The following is a 13799-nucleotide window of genomic DNA, read 5'->3' as shown; positions in this document are numbered from 1 at the left end:
AACCAATGTCCTCTGCTTGAACAAAGGGGATTACAATAGGATGAGGGTGGAGTTGGCTCATGTAGACTGGGAACACAGACTAATTGGTGGGACAGTTGAGGAACAGTGGAGGATTTTTAAGGAGATTTTTCTCAGTACTCGGCAAAAATATATCCCAGTGAAAAAGAAGGGAGGTAAGAAAAGGGATAACCAGCCATGGAAAACTAAGGAAATAAAGGAGAGTATCAAATTAAAAACCAATACATGCAGAGCAGCCAAGATTAGTGGGGAATTAGAGGATTGGGAAGCTTTAAAAAGCAACAAAGAACTACTAAGAAAGCAATAAAGAAAGGAAAGATAGATTATGAAAGTAAACTAGCACAAAATATAAAAACTGATAGTAAGAGTTTTTACAAATATATAAAAAGGAAAAGATTGGCTAAAGTAAATGTTGGTCCCTTAGAAGATGAGAAGGGGGATTTAATGATGGGAAATGAGGAAATGGCTGAGGCCTTAAACAAGTTTTTTGTGTCGGTCTTCACAGTGGAGGACACAAATAGCATACCAAAAATAGACGGTCATGGGACTGTAGGGGGTGAGGACCTTAAAACGATCACTATTACTAAAGAGGTAGTGCTGGGTAGGCTAATGGGACTAAAGGTAGACAAGTCCCCTGGTCCGGATGGAATGCATCCCAGGGTACTAAAAGAAACAGCAGAGGCAATAGCAACTGCATTAGTTGTAATTTATCAAAATTCACTGGACTCTGGGGAGGTGCCAGCTGATTGGAAAACAGCTAGTGTAATGCCACTGTTTAAAAAAGGAGGTAGACAAAAGGCGGGTAACTACAGGCCGGTTAGCTTAACATCCGTAGTTGGGAAAATGCTGGAATCTATCGTAAAGGAAGAACTAGCAGGACACCTGGATAAGAATGGTTCAATCAAGCAGACGCAGCATTGATTCAGGAAGGGAAAGTCATGGAGTTTTTTGAGGAGGTGACAAGTGCAGTTGACAGGGGGGAACCGGTGGATGTATTGTATTTGGATTTCCAGAAGGCTTTCGATAAGGTGCCTCACAAAAGATTACTGCAAAAGATAACTGTTCCTCAACTGTCCCACCAATTAGTCTGTGTTCCTAGTCTACAGGAGTTGGGGGTAAAGTGTTAGCATGGATTGAAGATTGGCTATCTAACAGAAAACAGAGAGTAGGTATAAATGGGTGCTTTTCTGGTTGGCAATCCGTGACGAGTGGCGTGCCGCAGGGATCAGTGCTGGGGCCTCAACTATTTACCATATACATAGACGATCTGGAGGAGGGGACCGAGTGTAGGGTAACAAAGTTTGCAGATGACACTAAGATGGGTGGGAAAGCAAATTGCGTGGAGGACACAGAGTGTCTGCAGAGAAATTTGGATAGGCTAAGTGAATGGGCAAGGATCTGGCAGATGGAGTATAATGTTGGTAAGTTGAGGTTATCCACTTTGGAAAGAACAATAGGAAAAGGGACTATTATTTAAACGGTGAAAAATTATAACATGCTACTGTGCAGAGGGACCTGGGGGTCCTTGTGCATGAATCACAAAAACTCAGTTTTCAGGTGCAGCAGGTGGTCAAGAAGGCAAATGGAATGTTGGCCTTTATCGCGAGAGGGATGGAGTATAAAAGCAGGGAGGTCATGCTGCAACTGTACAAGGTGCTGATGAGGTCGCACCTAGAGTACTGTGTACAATTTTGGTCCCCTTATTTAAGAAAGGATGTATTGGCTTTGGAAGGGGTACAGAGAAGGTTCACCAGGTTGATTCCGGAGATGAGGGGGTTGGCTTATGAGGAGAGATTGAGCCGACTGGGCCTGTACTCTTTGGAGTTTAGAAGGTTGAGGGGAGATCTTATAGAGACATATAAGATAATGAAGGGGCTCGACAGGGTAGAGGCAGAGAGATTGTTTCCACTTGCAATGGAAACAAGAACTAGGGGGCATAGCCTCAAAATACGGGGGAGTCAATTTAGAACAGAGTTGAGGAGGAACTTCTTCTCCCAGAGGGTACTGAATCTTTGGAATTCTCTGCCCAATGAAGCGGTAGAGGCTACCTCATTAAATGTGTTTAAGTCACAGATAGATAGGTTTTTAGCCAATAAGGGAATTATGGGTTATGGGGAGCGGGCGGGTAAGTGGAACTGAGCCCACTATCAGATCAGCCATGATCTTATTGAATGGCGGAGCAGGCTTGAGGGGCCAGATGGCCTACTCCTGCTCCTATTTCTTATGTTCTTATGTAAGAGTGGGAGAGACTCCTGGTCAGACACGCTTGATGTGGAGTGGCACCCCTCAAGCTGTAAGCCTCTGGCGACAGACTAGCGACCGGTTCCAGGAAAAGCCTTGCTATGGGAACAGGTCAGCCCTGTGTGTCACTAGGTGCGGGAAGGGAAACAGGGACAAAAGATAGGAGCAGAGGAGATGTAACTGGTTGTGCAGTGCCCAGGAGAACATTGACTAAAATCTAAAGTTGTTGATCTAAATTCTGAGCCTGGAAGGTTGTAAGGTGCCGGTTCTGTTCCTCGAGTCTCACTGAAGCAGTGTAGGAGAGAGAATGGCACAGGAGTATGATGGAGAATTAGAATGCAACTGAACAGGAACTCGGTCGTGTTTGCATTCGCCCAAACTGAACGCCCACTCTCAGTTATTAAAGTACGAATTGAAACAACAAAATACTGAACAGCAATTGTTTCTTAATCTTTAAATCCTGGTTAACAGAACCTGAAAGGAATACATCTTGTGCAATTTCTGAATTAACCATCATAAATCTTATCTCCCTTAGTGTGAGGAAAGCTTGTTGAGATACACTCCGATCCCCCGCATCATGTACAAGCTGAAGAGTTCAGTCCTTGTTGTGCCACCTCACACAACCCTGTTGCCCTCCACATCAAACCAATCCTGCTCATTGACTCCCATCACTAAGTCTTTGCCATAAAAGGGCCTCACACAAGTCTAAACAAGGCAGAACATTACTTAGTAAGCCATCTACTAGCCTGTGATCTTGAAGACTCGACTCCTGTTCTTGGCAAGCAATATTTAGTTTGTAAAAGGCTCCCAAGATTTAATGAATGCTAACTCTTTCCTCCCTTTTAATCTGCTGATATTTTGTGGCCACATTTAAGGCATTCATGTCTGTTTTGTAATTGTACTTAAAGGGGGAAGTGCTTGTGTGGGAAGGCTGGACATTATCTACTGCTTATTAGTTCCCTTTTTTTGTCTAGGGATGATAAGTAAGTTCAAAACATTAGCTTCTTGGCCTTTTGGCTAAGATCAAGTGTAGTATCGGATCTGCACTTGGTTGACGTCATGAGGTTACGCTGAGGCTTCATATGTTTCATATGAAGCAATTTTTAAAAGCGGCATCTCGGCCTTTTGGCTAAGATGCAAATGAGCTCAAGTCTTGGAGGAGGATCCTCCCCCTTCTCCAATCAGCTTGACTCATGTAGATCAGGCCCAGGACAGGGTGGTTTAGTCGCACGCCCTGTCTTGTCAGCCTGGATCGGAAATGTCTCAACTTGTTGAGACTCTGAATTGGATTTGATTTGATTGAATTGGAAAAGTATAAAAAAAACATTAGCAGCTTAGTCAGTCTCCCATCTTGTGCCCTTTTTAAAAACAAATTAACTTGCTGCACATATTGTTATTTACACCAAACCACCCATCAGGCCTGTGTTCACTAACCTAACTGGCTCCCAGTTAACCAACGCCTAGTTTTAAAATGCTCATCTTGCTTTCAAATTCCTCCATGGCTTTGCCCCTCCCTGTCTTTATCATTTCCAGTAAGAGTTTTAACAACGCCAGATTAAAGTCCAGCAGGTTTATTTGGTAGCAAATGCCATTTATCATTCCCTGCAGCCTCACGACCCTCTACGATCTCCTCCTACATCCCCAGTTTTATTCGCTCCATCATTTGTGGCCGTGCTTTCAGCTGCCTAGGGGGAATGCCGCCTGATAAAACACTCCCCCGGTGATGACCTGCCCTCGAACCTGCTACTGCCCACTAACCCATGTTAGGAAATCAAGATCGTTAAGTATTTGATTTATTTGATTTGATTTTGATTTGATTTATTATTGTCACATGTGTTAACATACAGTGAAACGTATTGTTTCTTGCGCGCTATGCAGACAAAGCATACCGTTCATAGAGAAGGAAACGAGAGAGTGCAGAATGTAGTGTTACAGTCATAGCCAGGGTGTAGAGAAATATCAACTTAATGCGAGGTAGGTCCATTCAAAAGTCTGACAGCAGCAGGGAAGAAGCTGTTCTTGAATCGGTTGATACGTGACCTCAGACTTTTGTATCTTTTTCCCGACGGAAGAAGGTGGAAGAGAGAATGTCCGGGGTGCGTGGGGTCCTTGATTATGCCGGCTGCTTTGCCGAGGCAGCGGGAAGTGTAGACAGAGTCAATGGATGGGAGGCTGGTTTGTGTGATGGATTGGGCTACATTCACGGCCTTTTGTAGATCCTTGTGGTCTTGGGCAGAGCAGGAGCCATACCAAGCTGTGATACAACCAGAAAGAATGCTTTCTATGGTGCGTCTGTAAAAGTTGTTAAGTTATCTTTGTGGGCATTAGGAACAAGATATAACTTTTATGTTTGATTTTTTTTGTTTGTTTGTGGGTTAAAGTGGTGAAACCGTTCATTAGTTTTCTCTGAGGGCGGTGACAGCAAGTTTGTATCTGTTTATCTACCTGCAATTTTAATGAGGTTTTATCTGTCGTGAGGCCAAGTTTAAAAAAAACATTTAAGTAGAAGAACTGAGCTGTTGCTTAACAACTGGGGATTGATGAGAGATCCACCCTCTCATGTGACGCAAAGTGGCCCAGAACAAAGCAGCGTTCAACAGAAAGTTCCAGAATAGGCAGGACATGGAAAGGGGCAGATAGCAAACCCAAAAGCAAAGACAAAGCCCAAAAACCAGGGAGCAGAAGAAGGAGAAACATCCCAGGAAAACCTTCTAGTCACAGGGAAAGAACAGGAATCTGGAAGAGGTTCTGGTAGGTGAAGTCAAGAGAGGAGCAGAGGAAGAGGCTCTCAAGGTAAAATACAGAGCTGCAGGAAGCAGACATGCAGCAAAATAGACTTACCAGAAGATCTGCGGAGATAGCAGAAGGTGGGTAACTCCTAACTATGGGACTCTGAAGTAATGACAATCTGTCGGCACGACTGAGTATCTGAGAGATTGCAGGAAAGGTGAAACTTGAGTGTAAGTGGTGTTCCAGGCAAGAGGAACATCGAAATGAGAGGTTGAAAATCTGGAGGTGCATCCTTGTTGAAGATAGTCAAGCATTGTCTGGGAGGAAATTCCAAGGTGAGTTCTTGGGAGAGTGGAGATTGGAACCCCGGACAGAGCTTCTGTGAGACCAATTGGCTCATGGTGTGACAAGTGTCTGGGGGAGGATCACACGACACCAGGTTATAGATCAACAGGTTTATTTGAAATCATAAGTTTTCAGAGCACTACTCCTTCATCAGGTGAAGACAAAGAAGCAGCACTCCGAAAGCTTGTGATTTCAAATAAACCTGTTGGACTATAACCTGGTGTTGTGAGACCTCTCATCTTGTCCACCCCAGTCTCACACCAGCATCTCCACATCAAGTGTCTGGGGAGAGTTGATGCAAAATCTATTGCATTTGCTTTGCATGGCATCTGTAACTTGGTTTCAGAGTACGGTGTGTCTGACCAAAGGCCACATATTAGTACATGGACGACACAGAGTATGAGATTTTGTAACGAGTGTCATACTTACAAATCTGTATATACCTGTAGAGGTTTAGTTGTGGGTTAAGGAGTGGTGTATTACAGTTCATATTTTCATGTTTAATAAATGTTTAATTACGCTGTTAAACATTCGGCAACAGCCTCTGTGACTGTTCGGGAGCTGCCCTCCGCATTTCTCAATATATCAATAAGAGTTAGGATTTATTACAAATAGGGTAGATACTGAAACTGATGATTTTTGGAGTGGCACAATGGTTAGCACTGCTCCCTCACAACGCTAGGGACCCAGATTCAATTCCAGCCTCGGGTCACTGTCTGTGCGGAGTCTGCACGTTCTCCCCATGTCTGCGTGGGTTTCCTCCGGGTCCTCCGGTTTCCTCCCACAGATATCCAAATATGTGCGGGTTAGGTTGATTGGCCAGGCTAAATTGCCCCTTAGTGTCAGGGAGATTAGCAGGGTAAATGCATGGGGTTACAGGAATAGGGCCTGGGTGGGATTGTGGTCGGTACAGACTCAATGGGCCGAATGGCCTCCTTCTGCACTGTAGGGATTCTATGATTATCAAGCCAGGTTCCACCCTGGACTTTGAGTTGCAAAATTGTAACTGGGATCATAACTCTCAGCCCCACCCAAGATGCGCATTAATTTAAATTGTATTGCCTAATGAACCTTTCGAGACTGCAGTGCAAAAAATATAACTTCCAAGAATGATACAGGAAACCTTAAACTTCCTGAATGAGTATCCTGTTTGCCTGAATCTGCCTGCCCTGTTGATTGCATAGACTCACGCAAGGCAAAGGAATATAGCTTCTTTATTAAAATTTAATGGACTTAAGTCGCCCTGTGAGTCTCAGTGGGGTGCGTATTGGAGAAGGTGACTTGTAGGGGCGATATCGGGAATCGTATCTTTTAATTTATATGCCTGTAGTTGAGAATTCTGATTAATTCTAAATACCCAACATGAGGATAATTAGCAACTAATATGTGGTTTAAGCATAATACAAAATATTTAAGTAGCATCTTAATAATGTTTCTAAGAACATGCCAGTAAAATTAAAGATGTATTCATGAAAGATATCAGCTCAAGTGGGGCACAAATTATGCAACAAAGTAAATTACCCAGGCCGGATGATAATACCAACAGATAAAGGTGTCTTTTGGTATTAGAGCCGGTTTAAACTGCTTAGAGAAATGCTGAACCATAAGAAGCCATTTTTGGGAGAGACCTTCTGTAAAACAGACAGACGAATGACAGATCAATATTTCAAGGTGTCAAAGAATAGTTGATTGAAGGACATGCCATTGTTAGATTGGCAGAGCAGCGAATGAGTGAAATTGCAGTTAATTAAGTGCTGAACTGTATAATCTGATAATGAAAATTATAACCAATTCTGCTCTTTGGCCTGAAATCTGAGATCTTTTGTGAAAGCTGTTAGCGCATTAGCCGTGTAGGTGGAACCATTGATCTCCCATTTTGGCCAAAATGAGATTTGCCTTGTCTTAATTGTATGTTTGTCTGCATGTTGCTAATTTGTAATGTTTTTGATTCTAACATTTCAACGTTTTAATAAAACTAGTTTAATTGAAGAATTTTATTTGAACTGAAAAAACATTTTTTTTTTGCCTTTGTGAAGTGAAATGTTCAATGAAAAGATTTAGTCTTTAAATTAATCAGGCCACCTCGAAGAATTTCCCACTACAATGCCCATTCATATTTTATTTAATTTCAGTATAATACACGTAGAGCTACATAGAGCAAGCCCAGAGAGCCAGGCCTCACTAGAGGGAAGGAAAGGGTTAATGCGGTCATCTAGAGGCCTGCTCTGCTGACGGATAACGATTAACGCATGCTATCAACTTCTGATGTGCAGGAGATCATTCCAAATTATCATGACAATGGGAGAACTGGCATTAAGACAGCCAGGCTCCATATAGTTCAGGGAGGGTATAGTCTTCTGTAAAACATGATCATCCAGCAGATGGGGAACGATTAACACATCAGTGTAAATCGGTTGGGCAAATACAACACTTTGACATTACGATCGGGTAAACGGAACTGTCCAAGAACTGTTTAACAAAGTTGTACTGAACAATGCAGTCTGCATAACGAGATTAGAAGAACCATCTTTTATCCAACTCGAGGAATTAATATGCTAATGTAAACCTTTGTGACTCAAAACAGTATATTAACCTGTGCCAATCTACCAGGGGCAGAGAAGGACTCGCAGGCAACCTGACATTTCAGGCCGGAGTCCAGCTCTCCCTCATGCATGTGGAATAAAAACTTTTCTTGAAGTTCGACACAGTCTCCAAGGCTCGACTAGTTATTTTTCCCTCTTACAATTGGCGCTGCAAGCAGGGTACCGTACTGGATGACCAGCGACTCTGTGGCTCCAAGTCGGGTGATTACGTTTGTTTTACCACCCATAGGGGAGCGATTCCACACTAGTCGTTGGCCAGCTGTAAGTTACAGCACTGTAGAACCATATGGAGGAAGAACCTGACCATGTGAGCTTGAAGGAAATCGAAGGGTTATACCGTGCGCTGGGGCATAGTGTTGATGCGAAAACTTAAGTAAGAAGTTTTTTTAGCGAAGTTTGCATATAAAACGCACGCCGGGGAACAACGCAGAGAAAGGATAGAAGGGTCTCGCTTACTGCGAGGAGTAGACACGAGGGAGAATTCCACGAGAGGGTAAAGCCGCGAAGGAGGAATCCAGGAGAGCAGAGAGCCGCGCCAGGGAAAAACGTGGGTAGGAAGGATTGAAAGGTCTCACTTACAGCGAGGAGGAGTAACCGCGAGGGAGAATTCCGCGAGAGGGTAAAGCGGCGGTGGAAGGAAAAAAAACCCTGCGAGAAGAAAGAGAGTGTAAAAGTGCCGAGATGGCCGGTTGTAACAAAACGGGCGCCGGTACAGGGGATTTACAATGGGGACCTGAGGGATCTATCGTACAAACTATAGCTGATCATAATATAAAATGGATTAAGAAAATGATGGGGAATGGATTTAATCCGGATGCTTCCATGGCCAAGCAGAAGGCCTGGTGGAGGGGGCAAACTAAAAACAAGTTTGGGAAGGGAGTAATAGTTGCAACAGCCATATTGAAAAACCAATGAATAAGAGAGCATCATGGGGCGAGAGTAGCAGCTGTGAGACGCGCGTGGGAGGGGGACAGGAACAAAGCACATGGAAATACTGGGGTGGACGTTGCGGGCACGAGGACCCGTTTCCCCCTTCTTATGAGGAGGAAGGCGAACCACAGCCCGGAGCCCCTTTGCGAGCTGCAAGGAAGACCACGGACAGGCAAACCACTGAGCAACAGATTCAAACACCCGCCTTGTGGCTTTTAAATTAGTGGTAAGAACTGCCCTGGGAAGGGGCAGTCCAAACTGGGCACTGATTACCCTGATTAAGCAAGGACCAAAGGAAAGGGTAGAGGACTATGCAGAGAGGAAGTTCAAGGCATACAAACACCATTCGGGGATAGCCGTCCCACACCGGGACAACAAAATCTTTTTTAAAATGTTGACCAACGAAATAGATTTGATTTGATTTATTATTGTCACATGTATTAACATACAGGGAAAAGTATTGTTTCTTGCGCGCTATACAGACAAAGCATGCCGTTCATAGAGAAGGAAACGGGAGAGTGCAGAATGTAGTGTTACAGTTATAGCAAGGATGTAAAGAAAGAACAACTTAATGCAAGGTAAGTCCATTCAAAAGTCTGATGGCAGCAGGGAAGCCGCTGTTCTTGAGTCAGTTGGTACATGGCCTCAGACTTTTGTATCTTTTTCCCAACGGAAGAAGGTGGAAGAGAGAATGTCCGGGGTGCGTGGGGTCCTTAATTACGCTGGCTGCTTTGCCGAGGCAGTGGGAAGTGTAGCCAGTATCAATGGATGAGAGGCTGATTTGAGTGATGGATTGGGCTACATTCATGACCTTTTGTAGTTCCTTGCGGTCTTGGGCAGAGCAGGAACCAGACCAAGTTATGATATAACCAGAAAGAATGTTTTCTATGGTGCATCTGTAAAAGTTGCATTTGACCAGAATTGTGGAGATGGGCAGACCAGGAAGGAACACTTATAGTCAGGTCCTCACCTGGGTGATGAAGGCGGAAGCTAATTCCAGGAAGAGGTACAAGGTGAGCCCCATGGAAAGGATAGACGGAGAAAGGCAGTGCTACAACTGTGGGAAGGAGGGGAATTCCGCGAGAGAATGCAGGGATGGGGCCCGCCGAGATGCTGGAATTGCCGGAAGTCAGGGCATGGCCAGAAGGACAACTGGGCAAAAGGGGGAGGCAAGGAAGGTCAGGGACCCGGCACCATAAAGAATAGCGGGGGGTCGGGAGCCCCCGGGTCGGTGATACAGGTCTCAGCAGAGGATCTGCCAAAGATGTTCGGCGCGATGAAGCAATGATGAATCTCGGCCCTTAGAGGGGAGGAGAGGGGTTCCCAAATATTTATTGATAGATATTAGGAGGCCGTTAGTGTACAATGTTAACAGATAAACGAGCCTCAATATCCACAACCAATATAGACCTATCTCTAACCCATATAAGTACCCAGATCCGGGGAGTAGGAGATGGAGTTCGTGTGGTGACACTGAGCGAGCCCTCTCCCCTCGAAATGAAGGATTTCATGGTAAAAGTCCAAATTTGGGTATGTAAGACCGAGGGAACTATATTAGGGATAGACTGGCTGGAACAATTGGGGGCAGTAATCAACATAAAAATCCACTACATTGAGTGGCGGAAGCCTGACTCAGTGGACCAATGGGGAAGGAAAATCAGACATTATGCCTGAAATATCACTTTGGTTACTGTAGCATGGGAGCAACAGGGAGTGTGGGGAATAATTGCACAGACATACCCAGCAGTGTGGGCACAAGGCAAGCAAGACTGTGGGGGGCTGGAGGTGCCCCCCATTACTATAAAGGGAGACCCACATCAACCTCACCGGCTGTACCCCATCAAAAAGGAGGCCATAGAGGCAGTACGGATCATAGTGCAGGAACTCCAGGAGCCGGGAATAGTGAAAAGAACCCACACATCCACCAGCTCCCCGATTTTGGCCAGTGAGAAAACCAGATGGCTCTTACCGACTCACAGTAGACTACACCAGCCTCAACAAACATGCAGTAAGGGGTTATCCCATAGTGGCAAACCCAACCACGATATGGAATAACCTTCGCCCAGAGCAGAATGTGTTTTGGGTATTAGACATTGCCAACTGGTCCTGGTCCATCCCAGTATGCGAGGAACATCAGGATAAATTGGCATTTACAGTAGGGGAGGACCAATGCACCTGGACTAGATTGCCCCAAGGGTTTCACAACAGTCCGGCCATATTCCACAGACACATGGCCCAGATAGTAGCCCAGATTGACCTTAGCAGGACACAGAGCATCGTGCTCCAGTATGTTAACGACCTCCTGATAGTATCAAGGGGGGGAGGAAGACCACATAATCGCCCTCACCTGGACTTTAGCAACCATACAGCGAGCTGGCCTTAAGATCAACCCTCGGAAGGCACAGCTGGGATGGGACAAAGTTGTATATTTAGGTGACCACATCACACAAGGGGATGAAGAGAATCCCAGCGGAAAGAAAGAAAGCTATTCTGGAGATGCCAAAACCGCAGATCGTCAGGGGGCGTCAGACAATCACTGGGGTTATTTAACTACTACAGGAGTTTGTGGAGAACTACTCAGAACTCGCTGAACCCTTGCTAGAATTGACCAGGGTGGAGATCGGAACAGGACACTGCCTTTGAAAAGATAAAACATGCCCTCACGGTCACCCCAGCCGTGGGGTTACCAGACCTAACCAAACCCTTCCACATATATTGCCACAGTGAGGGGGAACACTACACGGCAGTAGTGGGCCAGAAACACAGGGGCAAGATGCGGCCAGTGGCGTATTATTTAACAAAATGAAATCCAGTAGCCGCAGGATTACACCGGTGCGCGCAGGCATTGGACTGCGTCACGTGGGCAATAGAGACATCAGAACCGATAACGCTTCTGGAACCGATTATACTCCACTCCTCTCACTCCATAGGGCAGCTACTAGAAGCAGGAAAGTTAAGGGCAGTTTCCGCCAGTTGCTGAGCAAAGTGGGAGGGTGTGTTACTCCCGGCGGATAAGCGCACTGAAATAGTAAAGAACTCTGACCTCAACCCCACATCCATGTTAGTTAGTGAAAGTACAGAGTATAGCTGTTTAGAGGAAGCTGATGAAGGCGAAAGCAGCAGGATAGCAGAAGGACCGTTAGAAGGAGAAGATGGAATGGAATTACATGTAGATATGTACAGTTCTGGTCACCCTATTATAGAAAGGATATTATTAAACTAGAAAGTGTGCAGAAAAGATTCACTAGGATGCTACCGGGACTTGATGGTTTGAGTTATAAGGAGAGGCTGGATAGACTGGGACTAACGGAGGCATTGCGACTAGCCGAGGGAAAGAGGGCTAACGTTTACACCAATAGCCGTAACGCATTCGGGGTAATTCACGGCTATATGGTAGCTTGGGCTCGACGGGGATGCATAACTTCCTCAGGGGGACACGTACAGATCGAGAATTGTGCAACGGAGTTGGTAGAGGCAACTAAAGCACCAGCAGAGGCTGCAGTGATCAAAATAAGTGCGCACAAAAAGGTCCAGACACCGCAGCAGCGGGGCAACGAATACGCAGACAGGGCAGCCAAAGCCCTCACAGCACAGACTCAGAGAGTGCAGGGCGAAGGAGCAAAGCCAGTTGCTGCACACAAGCACAATTCAGATAGCACGGGGAAAGTGCAACTAGCAGCAGAGGAGTGGAAGAGAGAGGGGGCTGTCCAAGATGCAGATAACGTCTGGAGGAAGAATGGGCATATAGTAGCGCCGCAATGTATAAGGCAAACCTTACTGAAAGTTTACCATGGGCTAGCAGACATCAGGAGAAATAAAATGATTTAAGCAAATGAGCAGGTGTTGGGGGTGGAAGGGCATGGGGAGAGAGATAGCCAGACACTGCCAGCAATGTGTAGTGTGTGCCCAGTGTGAGCTTGGGAAGGCCCCCAAGATAAGGCTGAGGTATTAGTCCAGACCACATGGGAGCAATTGCAGATACGCTTCACTGGACCGTTTCCGCAATCCCAGAGCAAGAGCTACTGCCTGGTGATAATGGACCAGTTCACCCGGAGGCATTCCCCTGCAGGGACTGTTCAGCCGGAACAGTGGATAGAATATTAGCAGAGGAAGTAATCCCGCAGTGGGGTGTCCCACTTCAACTAGACTCAGACTAAGGCACCCATTTTACAGGGAGAGTAATGAAGCAGGCTTGTGCCCTGCTGGGAATCAAGCAGTGACTCCATGTCCCATACCACCCGCAGACTTCAGGAATGATAGAAAGGACAAACAGGACTCTTAAAAACAGTCTGACAAAGGCCTTAGTGGAGACAGGACAGGTTGGGTAAAAGTCTTGCCCGCTACACCAATGACAATGCCAGCAACCCCGGCTAGAATCATAGAATCATAGAAATCCTACAGTGCAGAAGGAGGCCATTCGGCCCATCGAGTCTGCACCGACCACATTCCCACCCAGGCCCTACCCCCACATATTTACCCTCTAATCCCTCTAACCTACACATCTCAGGACTCTAAGGGGCAATTTTTAACCTGGCCAATCAACCTAACCCGCACATCTTTGGACTGTGGGAGGAAACCAGAGCACCCGGAGGAAACCCACGCAGGCACGAGGAGAATGTGCAAACTCCACACAGGGTAACAGAGGGACGGGACTGGTGCCCAGGGGATCCATGGCGCTTCCCGAGGCTGTAGTGACCGGAAGCGCAGAGGTCTGTAACGCAAGGGAGAGGGTGTTCCATTTCATCCAGCACCTGGCTGTACAGCTGCACTGTTTAAAAGGGGAGGTGGTAGATACGCAGAGAATCAGGGACTGGGAAAGAGAGAAGGAAAGTATCCGAACCCAGAACCCCAAGGCAGGGATAAGGTAATGGTCAAAGTTCTTCCTGAATGAGCAGGTCTGCAGCCCTGATGGGTAGGACCCCACAAGGTGAT

At 45.9% G+C, this 13799-nt stretch overlaps 1 protein-coding gene and 1 pseudogene across 3 annotated transcripts in view; both read left to right on the top strand.

Moving 5' to 3' along the window:
• Positions 1-13799, top strand: part of nlrx1 (NLR family member X1) — a 60363-nt gene that overhangs the window by 21579 nt on the left and 24985 nt on the right. The window lies entirely within an intron of this gene.
• LOC144480074 (U2 spliceosomal RNA) lies at positions 3257-3386 on the top strand (annotated as a pseudogene).

The sequence above is a fragment of the Mustelus asterias genome, chromosome 27, assembly GCF_964213995.1.
Source record: "Mustelus asterias chromosome 27, sMusAst1.hap1.1, whole genome shotgun sequence".
NCBI classification, from domain to species: domain Eukaryota; kingdom Metazoa; phylum Chordata; class Chondrichthyes; order Carcharhiniformes; family Triakidae; genus Mustelus; species Mustelus asterias.
Note: the sequence above shows the minus strand (reverse complement) of the source record. Positions and strands in the feature narration are given on the sequence as shown.